At 39.7% G+C, this 11,082-nt stretch overlaps 1 long non-coding RNA gene across 2 annotated transcripts; it reads left to right on the forward strand.

Annotated features, from left to right (window-relative positions):
- Nucleotides 1-8,237: 8,237 nt before the first annotated feature.
- On the forward strand, nucleotides 8,238-11,082 carry LOC122822284. Of its 2 annotated transcripts, none has more exons than XR_006369128.1 (4): nucleotides 8,238-8,741; nucleotides 9,273-9,390; nucleotides 10,510-10,617; nucleotides 10,720-11,082. It is a non-coding gene; the product is annotated as an uncharacterized LOC122822284 (long non-coding RNA). The 2 variants fall into 2 exon arrangements; XR_006369133.1 differs by having other exon boundaries at nucleotides 9,273-9,379.

The following is an 11,082-nucleotide window of genomic DNA, read 5'->3' on the forward strand; positions in this document are numbered from 1 at the left end:
TTTTGTATATTTTAAATATTTTATAAGTGCCTGAATTATATCATTTGATTGCTGCTTCCCTAATAAATTATCCAGAGTTACTGAAATCCCCATTATCCTTTCCATTTTATTTCTTCTCTCTTATATATTTTCTAAAATAAATCAACACATGTTCTACTCCTTGTTTCTCAATTCTTCTTTTACTTCTCCTTCTTCTTTCATGGTGTTTACTGGCAGTTTACAGACTTAGTATATTACCTTCATCAACTGGACGGAGGTGTAATCCAGAAATTCATTTTATCCTATATCTTTAATACCCTAAAAGAGGGACGTCAAACTCCAGTCCTCAAGGGCCGGTGTCCTGCAACTTTTAGACGTGTCTCTGCTGCACCACCTGAATAGAATAATTAGGTCGTTAGCAAGGCTCTGGAGAACTGATCTACACATGGTGGAGGTAAGTAACTCATTTCATTCCAGTGTTTTGTACCTGTGGCACATCTAAAAACTGCAGGGCACCGGCCCTTGTGGACTGGAGTTTGACACCTGTGCCCTAAAATAACTACACACACACACACACACACACACTAAAACCTCTCAGTTAATTTTTTTTTTCTTTTAAATATTTCAGTGGTCTCTTCTTTTTCCCTTTACTGTGATTGTAGTTTCAGTGTCTTACCGCCTCCATCTGGAGTCACTGAGTTCTTCAGTTCACACAGTTCTTCAGATGAGATTGGAATATTCCTTTTAAATCCGGATGCGGGATATATGGTCTCATACTAAGAAAAATGTGTTTGCATTATCTCGGTTCTTCTTTTCACAGTTTAAATTATGTTTTAGTTAAATTATTCTGACCAATACATGGAGGTGGGCAGCAACTACATGCATTCACCTCAGTAACTTTTTGAGTAAAAAGAAGTACAGCATTCTGTTGAAATTAGATTTCTTGTATAAATTCAGGCTTTATTGCTCTAAGTTTAGGTTCTTTTCTTTTGGTTGAGGCTTTCAGTTCAGTCAATAAACATACTGTATCTACTGGCACTGTCTGTGTTCTTCTAACACAGTGCAGACAATATTTGACTTACTTTTGGATACGTCAGATATTACTTATTGTAAAGTACTGAGTTCAAAAACTTTAATATATTTAGAAATAAACAGATTGATTTGAAAATGTTTCTTTGTCTGAATTTGTTATTTTGAATGAACACCTTAAAAAAACAACCACCACACCGCTGACTTCACCACTACTTCTCTACTTCAGTTAAACTCCACCCAGTGTTGTGCTGCATCACTATCACTGTCACATGATCAAACGAATAACATAACTTCCTGTGCCCTCCAGCACCCAAAAAAACAAATGGCAAAAAGATGGAAGTAAATATCGGTTCTTAATATTGGTTCAGTTTTAGTCATCCGACTGATATTGATGTGTTAAAATAATTAATATATTGTCCATCCCTACTAAATAGTTCTGTAAATGACCTAATCATTTGATTTTGGTGTCTAAAAGATGCAGGACAGTGGCTTTGGAGGAACATGCCTTAAATATCTCACTCTTAGACTGCTTACTAATGGTTCCTCGAATTCCCAAAAGTAGAAAAAAAGATCAGGGCATAATGTTGCTTTGATTTTAACTTAATTTTTTTGAATATATTCATCTTTCAAAACTCCTATAAATGGTGTGTTTTACTGTTTGTTGTGGCCTTTGGGACATCTCCTAACAATTAAGCAGTTATTGGTTTTTTGGTATGCTAACAATTCACACTAAATGGTTCATATGGTCTTGTTAGCAATATGAGTCTTCAGTTGATGGTGGCACATGCTTTTTTGGTAGGATTTTTAACATGAGTTCTATATCAAAGAAAACAATGAAAAGACAAACTGTCTTTGCAAATGTGTTATTTCCAGCAAAGTAGTTCACACACAGCTTCTTACAGCCCAGAGCACAGAGCTCTGGATAACAAAGATTACACGCTTTCTTTTATACGCTCAATTGCACCAGCAGCAAATTAAGTGTATCTAGATCAGAACACACTGGAAGACAAGCATATTGGGGAAAAACAATCCCAAATATGGGAAGCAGTTCTGAAATCTGAACAGTGACAGGAAGGTAACAACAAGACAGTTAGTCCTCAATCTCCTGCTGATTACACACAGTTCACTCAGAAGAAGAAGTGCTGATCATGGCATCAAGGTAAATGAGCAAAAGTAGTCAATGCGGAAATTAGGTCGTTTTCTTGTAATTCAAGACCAATTTTCCCAGCAAGCTGCCGAGCACAGAAGCCCAAAATTAAAACAATGAGGCGTTCACTCAGCCTTTAGGAAAGTGTCGTACACTGTAAAATGTAAAAGTAAAGTGTACTCAAAAAGAAAAGTGACCTGAACTCATTCCAGCTTAGTCTGTTGACTATACTAACTTAAACTTAGCAAAGACAACTTTCTACTGAGGCAAGTAATCAAACTCATCAGCAGCAAGTAACCCGAACTTGGAGTTATGAGTGAGCAAAACGCATCTACATAACCAGCAAAAAACTCGGCATCATTCGGCAGCTTTCGTTGAACGCACATGCGCATTGGACACTGACGAGTGACGACGTGTTTGTAAGAAGCGCCAAACTGTCAACAATACGGCGGTTGCTGCAGCTAAGTTTGGTCACGGTAAGTCCCACTGTTTTTTAGCAAACTTATATTCGTTATCTCGGCCGTATAATTCATCCGTAAGTCCAGGTTTTGAGGTTAACTTTATGTGTAATAATTTAGCGATGCCTGGGACTAACGTTAGTCGAAAATATCATGTTTATGTAGTGGCAACAAGATGGAGCGGCAGAGCAAAAAATACGGTGGCCGACAGGTGCAAATGCGCAGCAAAAGAGAAAACATGCAAACAAAAAAAAAGACACCCCCGAATGAAATGCAGCAAACAAAAAGAGAGACGCAAATAAAAAAGAAGACGCCCCCGAATGAAATGCAGCAAACAAAAAAGAAAACACCCCCGAATGAAATGCAGCAAATAAAAAGTGTTGAAAACGGAAGTGCTCCAGACCACTAGGGGGAGTCAAAGAAAATAGTATTCATTTCTATGGGACCAGATGCAAGATTCAGAGAAAGAAATTTGAAAGAAAGTAAAGGTACGTATTACTATATTTCTTTTCAGATACGCCGTCTTTTATAAAATACACGTAGCCGCTGTACTGTTATAGAAGGCTTATGATGAGTAGACTGCCATAGGTAGGGCAGCTGTAAACTGTAGGAGAAGCAGCCGTGATGAAGAAGTGTAGGGTCACCAGATTTGGGTTTCTAAAAAGGAGGACACTTCTTTTTTTGTTGGCGGGGGGTAGAATCGGCGGACACACATGCGCCAACGGGGGGTGGAGATTGGGGAGACGGGGGGTGGGGGGGTAGAACCAGCAGTAGCAAGCTAAATCAGCTGTGTGAAGCTGACACCCCACCCACGTCAAAAAATTCAGCAAATAGTCTGAATGGTTAGTGCTCCGTTTGTGCAGGTTTGTGCCGTTAAAATTTTCGTTTGTGCAGTTTTGGTTTCTGAGATATTAAAAGTTATTTTTTAGGTCATCTAGAGTTCACCATCCCCCCATATGCTCCAAAACAAACCAAAGTGGGCTAGTTCGTTAGTGCTCCGTTTGTGCAGGTTTGTGCCGTTGAAATTTTCGTTTGTGCAGCTTTCGTCTTTGAGATATTAACAGTTATAATTTTGGCCGATGACGTCACCATCACCCCATCTTGCGCCAAAACAAACCAAAGTGCGCTAGTTCTTTTAATTCTTCAGATTTTCAGCTGTTGTACAATGTGTACCTTTTGTTTTGAACTTCAATAAAGACTTAGAACAAGAAAAAATGTGTCTCATTTCAAGTAATGTTTCAAGATAGCAATGTTTTCTCACGAACGTAGCGTTCTCTCCACAATAATTGAATCCTGCTAATAAAGGACATGCAGCCCTGACTCTAACGTAATGTGTATAACCTGTTCAACTGTGCTTTGATTTCGGAGGTGGTCTGAACAATTATATTCACATTGTTGACGTACTGTCTGCTGATTATGCAGCAAACGTGTAAAAAATATACATTAGCCTATAACGGTTCAAAAAATAGAGAAAAAAAGTATAATAATAATAATAATTATATAGCAATAATTATAATAATGTATAATTAAATTGCATTTTCAAAACAGTCACTTTCATGGTTCATTACTTCTCAATTAGGATAGAAACCCTTTGCCTCACACTACAGATATTTGGGTGTGTCAATAGCAAACCATGAGGCACATGCAACTTCATAAAAAAACAAAAAGACAATTACCAGATATTGTCTTACTCTAACTGTATACACGATTTATAATACCTTTTCTACCAAAACATAGCAACATCAATTGCATAAAAACGACACAAATTGTATTCTAGCAGTGTCTGCACACTTAAAATAGTCTTGAATTTAAAAATATCTAGTTGGTTTTCCCAGTTTAATTTCTAACATTTAAGCTAATTAAAAATATATATATATAATATTTGTCAGCAGGAACCCTGGAGACCCACAGATTTTAGAGTAAATTAATAACCTGCATGCAAATCAGTTGGAGTTATGTAACCTCTAATCATGTCAGTGTTGCTCTTTTGTTTGCTGAGTGTCTGCATGACTGACAATGTTTCACTTCTGATTTCTACATTCTTTTGTAATGTCTTTATAGGAAGAGTTGTAGCTGGGGGGTTTTTCGGTCAAATTAAGAGTGTTAGTGTTTTGTCCTGAAATCACGATAGAATAGCTACAGTCATAATTGGCTTAAATTGACACAAGCATTTCTCAGCTGTCAAAGTCCCTCTTCTTGGTTGTTGTTAAATTTCCTCTTTGATCTGGAGGTATTAAGTAGATTCCCCACATAAAATGACCTGCACATAAACAAAGGTTGCACTTTATTTATTTATTTATTTTTTGTCCGTAGCAGCAACACAGTACACAACCTGACAAAAAAGAATTTTGGAAGACTTTGCAAATACGCATATTTACACTTTGAAACGCTGACTCCGACAGGTTTAAGATGCATGGCACTCCCAACGCTGCTCACCACAGCTGTCCTCCAGTGCTTAAGTTGTTGGGGCTGCGGAGTGATTCAGAAGGGCTACAATTTGTTCCATGTTGTCACATATAAGCCCAGGGAAGGAAATGGTTAGATGGCTCCGATCAGTCTGCTTGGCCAACACTGAACAACTCCAAATATTCCATGATATATGCTTTTAGTGCTAGGAAGACGTTTAATGCCAGGTGGGAGAAAAGTAAAAGGGAGGGAACATGCCTTAGAGCAGACAAGTGGGCAGTGGATTAAATTTATGCGCCGGAAATCTGCTGAATAATCCACACATACAGTCGATTTTGATCTAATTTGGGTTCATAAAGGTTTCTTATAGTGTGCTTTTCACTCATTCTAAGCATTTTGAGGGTTTTTTTGCAATATGATAACATTGGCCAAAATATTACAGCTTCATCATATTTTCACAAAATGTCAAAGGAAAATATATGACATGATGGAATAGCTTTTATTAAAAATGGAATAGAAAAAGGTTGTTTTTGGGGCCTGCCATGCAAAGGGGTGCTATTATTTTTAATAATGACTCTGAGCAGTTACACTCTGAGAGTCATTATTAGACTGAGGGCAGCCAGACTAGTTTATTTTGCTAACTTATATTTAGCTAATTATTATTGCTGAGGGGCACAAACAGGCCTTCTGACATACAGATTAAAAATAAATAATTTTAAAAAAAATTGTTTTTTGAAAAAGAAATTTTAAAAAGGGCACTAGGGGCATCACGGATCAGGCACTCTGCACGTGCCTGATTAAACTCTACAAGTGGAGAAGATTAACTGTTTAATAATCTGACTGAATCAAACACATTTTAACAATATTCCTTTCTTGATGAATAACAAATCCTGTAAGTTTGAAAATATTTGCTCATTATTTGTCAAATTTATTTGGGATGAATTATTTCAGCTTCATGAATTAATCTGCTCCCCTTCATAACATGGGAACAGAGAACAGATATTATTAACTCTGTTTATTTGAATGATAATTATTTTTCCCTAAAATTGATCACTGAGAGAAGCAGGACTGGATCTTCACACATACACACAGATGTTACTCTGTTGAATGAACGAGTTAGCATTAGCTAGCATGTCGTCAATCAGTTTATCACAGAGTAATTTATTCTAACTCTCGGTTCTGTCTTAATGAGCCATCAGTACTAAATGCAGGTGAGTCCATAAATGAGACAACATGCCCCAAACGTCGGATATTAGCTATAAACTAGCGATATTAAAGCCATTTTGTTCGTGGTAACATCAATGAGAGATATATTTACCGATAAACCGAGTTCCGTCTGCATAACCCCCCACCCCTAAAAAAAACCTAAATACCGCGCTATTCATATTTAGCGAGCAAAGGACAAATAAAATAATTTCTCCCTATTCTGGTCACAATCAGAGGAAAATGAAGCTGTAGCTTCCCCTATCACGGCATTTAACAAACAAAACCTTCAGAAATAATAAAAAATGTAACAAAATAAAAAGCAGCGGGTTGAGGCGCTAAAAATAGACCTGACGGACGCCGCAAGGCTGCGGGAGTTGCGCGGGGCGAAGAGAAGCGATCTGCGGTGGCTCCACTTGTAAATGATTTAATTATCCCATCTGTAAAAAGTTTAAATATAGTCTGACATGCGCAGTAAAGTAGCTCCTGACAGAACGTGACTTCATACTGAGGATATGACGCTGCTGTGTGGGCGGTTTGATGTCTATGACGTATGGACAGACGTCATAGGTCAAGGTCTTTATTTGCTTTTTTTCCCCCCTAAACATCACTTTGCACTCATTCTTCACAGAACCTGCTGTTTTTGCTAGTGTTGAAAATTATCTTCAACCTGACAAATAATGATTAAAAATAGTCAGAGTTCACCATCTGAGACCCACAACGTCACCGTTTTGGATAGATCGCCCTCATTCATGGAACCAGCCGACAGTGAGCCAAAGTCTAAGACTAAAGGTCTGACAGGAGAGATCAAGAGGTTTTTCAGGAATTTCTTTGCTAGACATTCAGCAAAGGTGGCTCCACTGATCATCCAAGTGGAAGACATAAAAATGTCAGAAGGCGAGGCTTCGCTTTCGGACATTAAAGGGTGCGTAGCGCAGCTTGCCAAAGACAACAAGGAAACGACGGCCATGGCAGCTGATATTCCTAAAGAAATCAAGACAACCGCAGAGCTACAGGAAGAGGAGAAAGACCAGTCCGTCTACAAAGCAGAGGAAGACCAGTCCCTCTGCGAACCTGAGGAAGACCAGTCCCTCAGCGAAGCAGAGGAAGACAAGTCCCTCAGCGAAGCAGAGGAAGACCAGTCCCTCAGCGAAGCAGAGAAAGACAAGTCCCTCAGCGAAGCAGAGGAAGACAAGTCCCTCTGCGAACGTGAGGAAGACCAGTCCCTCAGCGAACCTGAGGAAGACAAGTCCCTCAGCAAAGCAGAGAAAGACCAGTCCCTCTGCGAACCTGAGGAAGACAAGTCCCTCTGCGAACCTGAGGAAGACAAGTCCCTCAGCAAAGCAGAGAAAGACCAGTCCCTCTGCGAACCTGAGGAAGACCAGTCCCTCTGCGAACCTGAGGAAGACCAGTCCCTCTGCGAACTTGAGGAAGACAAGTCCCTCTGCGAACCTGAGGAAGACCAGTCCCTCTGCGAACCTGAGGAAGACAAGTCCCTCTGCGAACCTGAGGAAGACAAGTCCCTCTGCGAACCTGGGGAAGACCAGTCCCTCAGCAAACCAGAGGAAGACCAGTCCCTCAGCAAACCAGAGGAAGACCAGTCCCTCAGCGAAGCAGAGGAAGACCAGTCCCTCAGCGAAGCAGAGGAAGACCAGTCCCTCAACGAAGCAGAGGAAGACCAGTCCCTCAGCGAAGCAGAGGAAGACCAGTCCCTCAACGAAGCAGAGGAAGACCAGTCCCTCAACGAAGCAGAGGAAGACCAGTCCCTCAGGGAATCAGAGGAAGACCAGTCCCTCAGGGAATCAGAGGAAGACCAGTCCCTCAGGGAATCAGAGGAAGACCAGTCCCTCAGCGAAGCAGAGGAAGACCAGTCCCTCAGCGAAGCAGAGGAAGACCAGTCCCTCAGCGAAGCAGAGGAAGACCAGTCCCTCAACGAAGCAGAGGAAGACCAGTCCCTCAACGAAGCAGAGGAAGACCAGTCCCTCAGGGAATCAGAGGAAGACCAGTCCCTCAGGGAATCAGAGGAAGACCAGTCCCTCAACGAAGCAGAGGAAGACCAGTCCGAAGAGATATATATGAGAAGGACTGCTGTAAGAAATCTTGTCAGAGCAGTTATCCAACAGATTGTTGACAAGACAGGAAACAGCCATTACCCTTTATTTCAATATAATTATATCTGTGATCGACTCTTTAAGAAACTCTGGGTTGAAACAAAACCCAGAGTTCTGAAAATGAGCCCAGAAAAGATTGCACTCCAGGGGACCACCATCTTTAAAGACCTGATGAAGGAGTGCAAAAACGTAGAGTACATCCTCCTTGTCCTGGAGGCAGGGACCCCAATACTACAAAGAAATGTCCTGGTAACGATGGCAAACAGACTACAGCCGCAGTGGAACCCCTTTAAGTCAGTGAGAAAGGCTTTCAGGGAAGTGGTACAAAACCTGCGACAAAACCTACACAGGCTTATCATTTGTAAATGAGTTACAGCGAAATGTAAAGCCTGAAACTCAGGAAAAGTTAGTATAGTTATTGTTTGTAAATGAGTTTTAGTAGTTATTTAGTAGTTAGATCATTTTATACATGTTCATTTTTAGTAGTTAGGTCATTTTATACTTGTTCATTTCTAGTAGTTAGGTCATTTTATACACGTTCATTTTTAGTAGTTAGATCATTTTATACTTGTTCAATTTTTAGTAGTTAGGTCATTTTATACATGTTCATTTTTAGTAGTTAGATCATTTTATACTTGTTCAATTTTTAGTAGTTAGGTCATTTTATACATGTTCATTTTTAGTAGTTAGGTCATTTTATACTTGTTAAATTTTTAGTAGTTAGGTCATTTTATACTTGTTCATGTTTAGCAGTTAGAAACCCAGAGTAAAGAGTGTCTCATTTTGCTAAAACATCTGCCTCAACATCTGTGCAGTGAATCCTGTAGGACTGGTTTTTATTTCTGGTCCTCCAGAATCGCAATGTGGCAGCTTTCGTACAGCGTAGTTCAGTTTTTCTGTCCGTCTTCCTTTAACTTCAGATCGTCTTCTCTCCAGGGACTCATCCCAGATGTTTCTCCCAGTTCTCCCAGGTCCCATCTCCTCTCCCTGCATGAACATCATGGCGTAAACGTTTCCACCTGAGACTCTTTCCAGGTTCCAAGGTGAAGCCAAGGTCAACTGATTTAGTTTTGCTCTGAATACCTGGATGTCTGCTGGAGTCATTTCCAGGTTTTTCATGGACATCATTCACTCTTCTTGATGTTTTGTCCTCCATTGTTGCAGGAACTGAAATGTTTTCCTTTTATTTTAGCATATAGCTAAAATGCTAAATTCTATTTAGCTAAATGCTAAAATTAGCATTAAAATTTTAGCTAAATGCTAAAATTAGCATTTAAATTTTAGCTAAATGCTAAAATTAGCATTTAGCTAAAATTAGCAAATGCTAAAATTAGTGTTAGCAATGCTAAATTTAGCTAATCTTAGCATTAACAAAAATTTGCTAAATGCTAAATTAGCTAATTAGCACTAAGCTAAAATGCTAATTAGCTCAATTAGCATTTTGACTAATATTAGCCAAAATGCGAAACGTCTTGGCTAATGCTAACGTTTAGCAAAAACGTTAGCATTTTTGCTAATTTTAGCTCATACGCTCATTTTAAGACGCTGAATGGCGCAAGTCCATGTCAGTCGATGTTCTCGTGATTCTCCTCATGCCGTCGATCGTGCTGCAGCTTTCTATGGCGTCGATGTTAACTTTCAGCGTCGGAACGCCGGGTCCAGACTGACGGGCGCACTTTGGCAGGCCCCATTTAATTTTCTTCAGAAATTTTCTAGTTTTTTAATGCTGCTGAAATATGACATACTGATCATTACAGATACAATATTGCCAACTATAACCATTCAAGTGCATAATGTTTACATGTATAACAAGTTAATATTAATTGATCAGTTTGTCAGGTTATCTGCTGAGAAAACCATTCAGACAACAACGGCTTTAAAAACACGACAAGTATTTCCAATCAACTGTCTTAAAATATTATTGATCGGCTTCAGGCAGCCGTCAAGCAGCTAAAGGAATGTCTGGTCGCTCCACTTTCTTTATCATTGTATTAAAATGATTTGAACTAGAAATCTACAGATCTGGCTTTTCCTGGCTGATATGAGCATCTGCTTTTCCCATTTAGACTCCAATCTGCCAATTTCAATTCATGATCTTTACACCATTTAATGCTAAAAACTGAATAGTCCAGTATTGACAATCCTGCTCTGTTTCCTGTCCTTTTTCTGACAGGAGTGGCGCATGCTGTGACTTTCTGCGGCTGCAGCTTATCCTCTTCACCGTTTTATTTGTTGGCCGTTCTGAGTTAGCACTTTACATGATCGCACCTGATTGCAACAAGTAGTTATTCGAGGTTTCTGGAACAATTTGCGCACTCTCTCCCAAGCATAGACATTAAGACAACTTATTTAGTTCCTCTTTTTCTGACTTTTCTATGTAAAGCCCAGAGATGGCTGTCCATGAGAACTCCTGCAGATCAGCAGTTTCTGAAGCACCCAGACCAGCATGACTGGCACCAACACAACAACGCATTTGACGTCACTTAAATTCCCATCTCTTCCCGATTCTGACGCTAGAGGTGAAATCACTGTCATCATCTTAATGCCTAAATGTACAAGGATGCTGCTATTTAATTACTGGATTTGCATATGTCATTGAACTGGTCTACCTAATAAAGTGGCCAGTTAATGTGTGCATCTATTTCATCTGCACAAACCTGCACAAACGGAGCACTAACGAACTAGCGCACTTTGGTTTGTTTTGGAGCGATATGGGGGGATGGTGACGTCATCGGCCAAAATTATA

The sequence above is a fragment of the Gambusia affinis genome, linkage group LG01 (assembly GCF_019740435.1).
Source record: "Gambusia affinis linkage group LG01, SWU_Gaff_1.0, whole genome shotgun sequence".
In the NCBI taxonomy this organism is placed as follows: Eukaryota; Metazoa; Chordata; class Actinopteri; order Cyprinodontiformes; family Poeciliidae; genus Gambusia; species Gambusia affinis.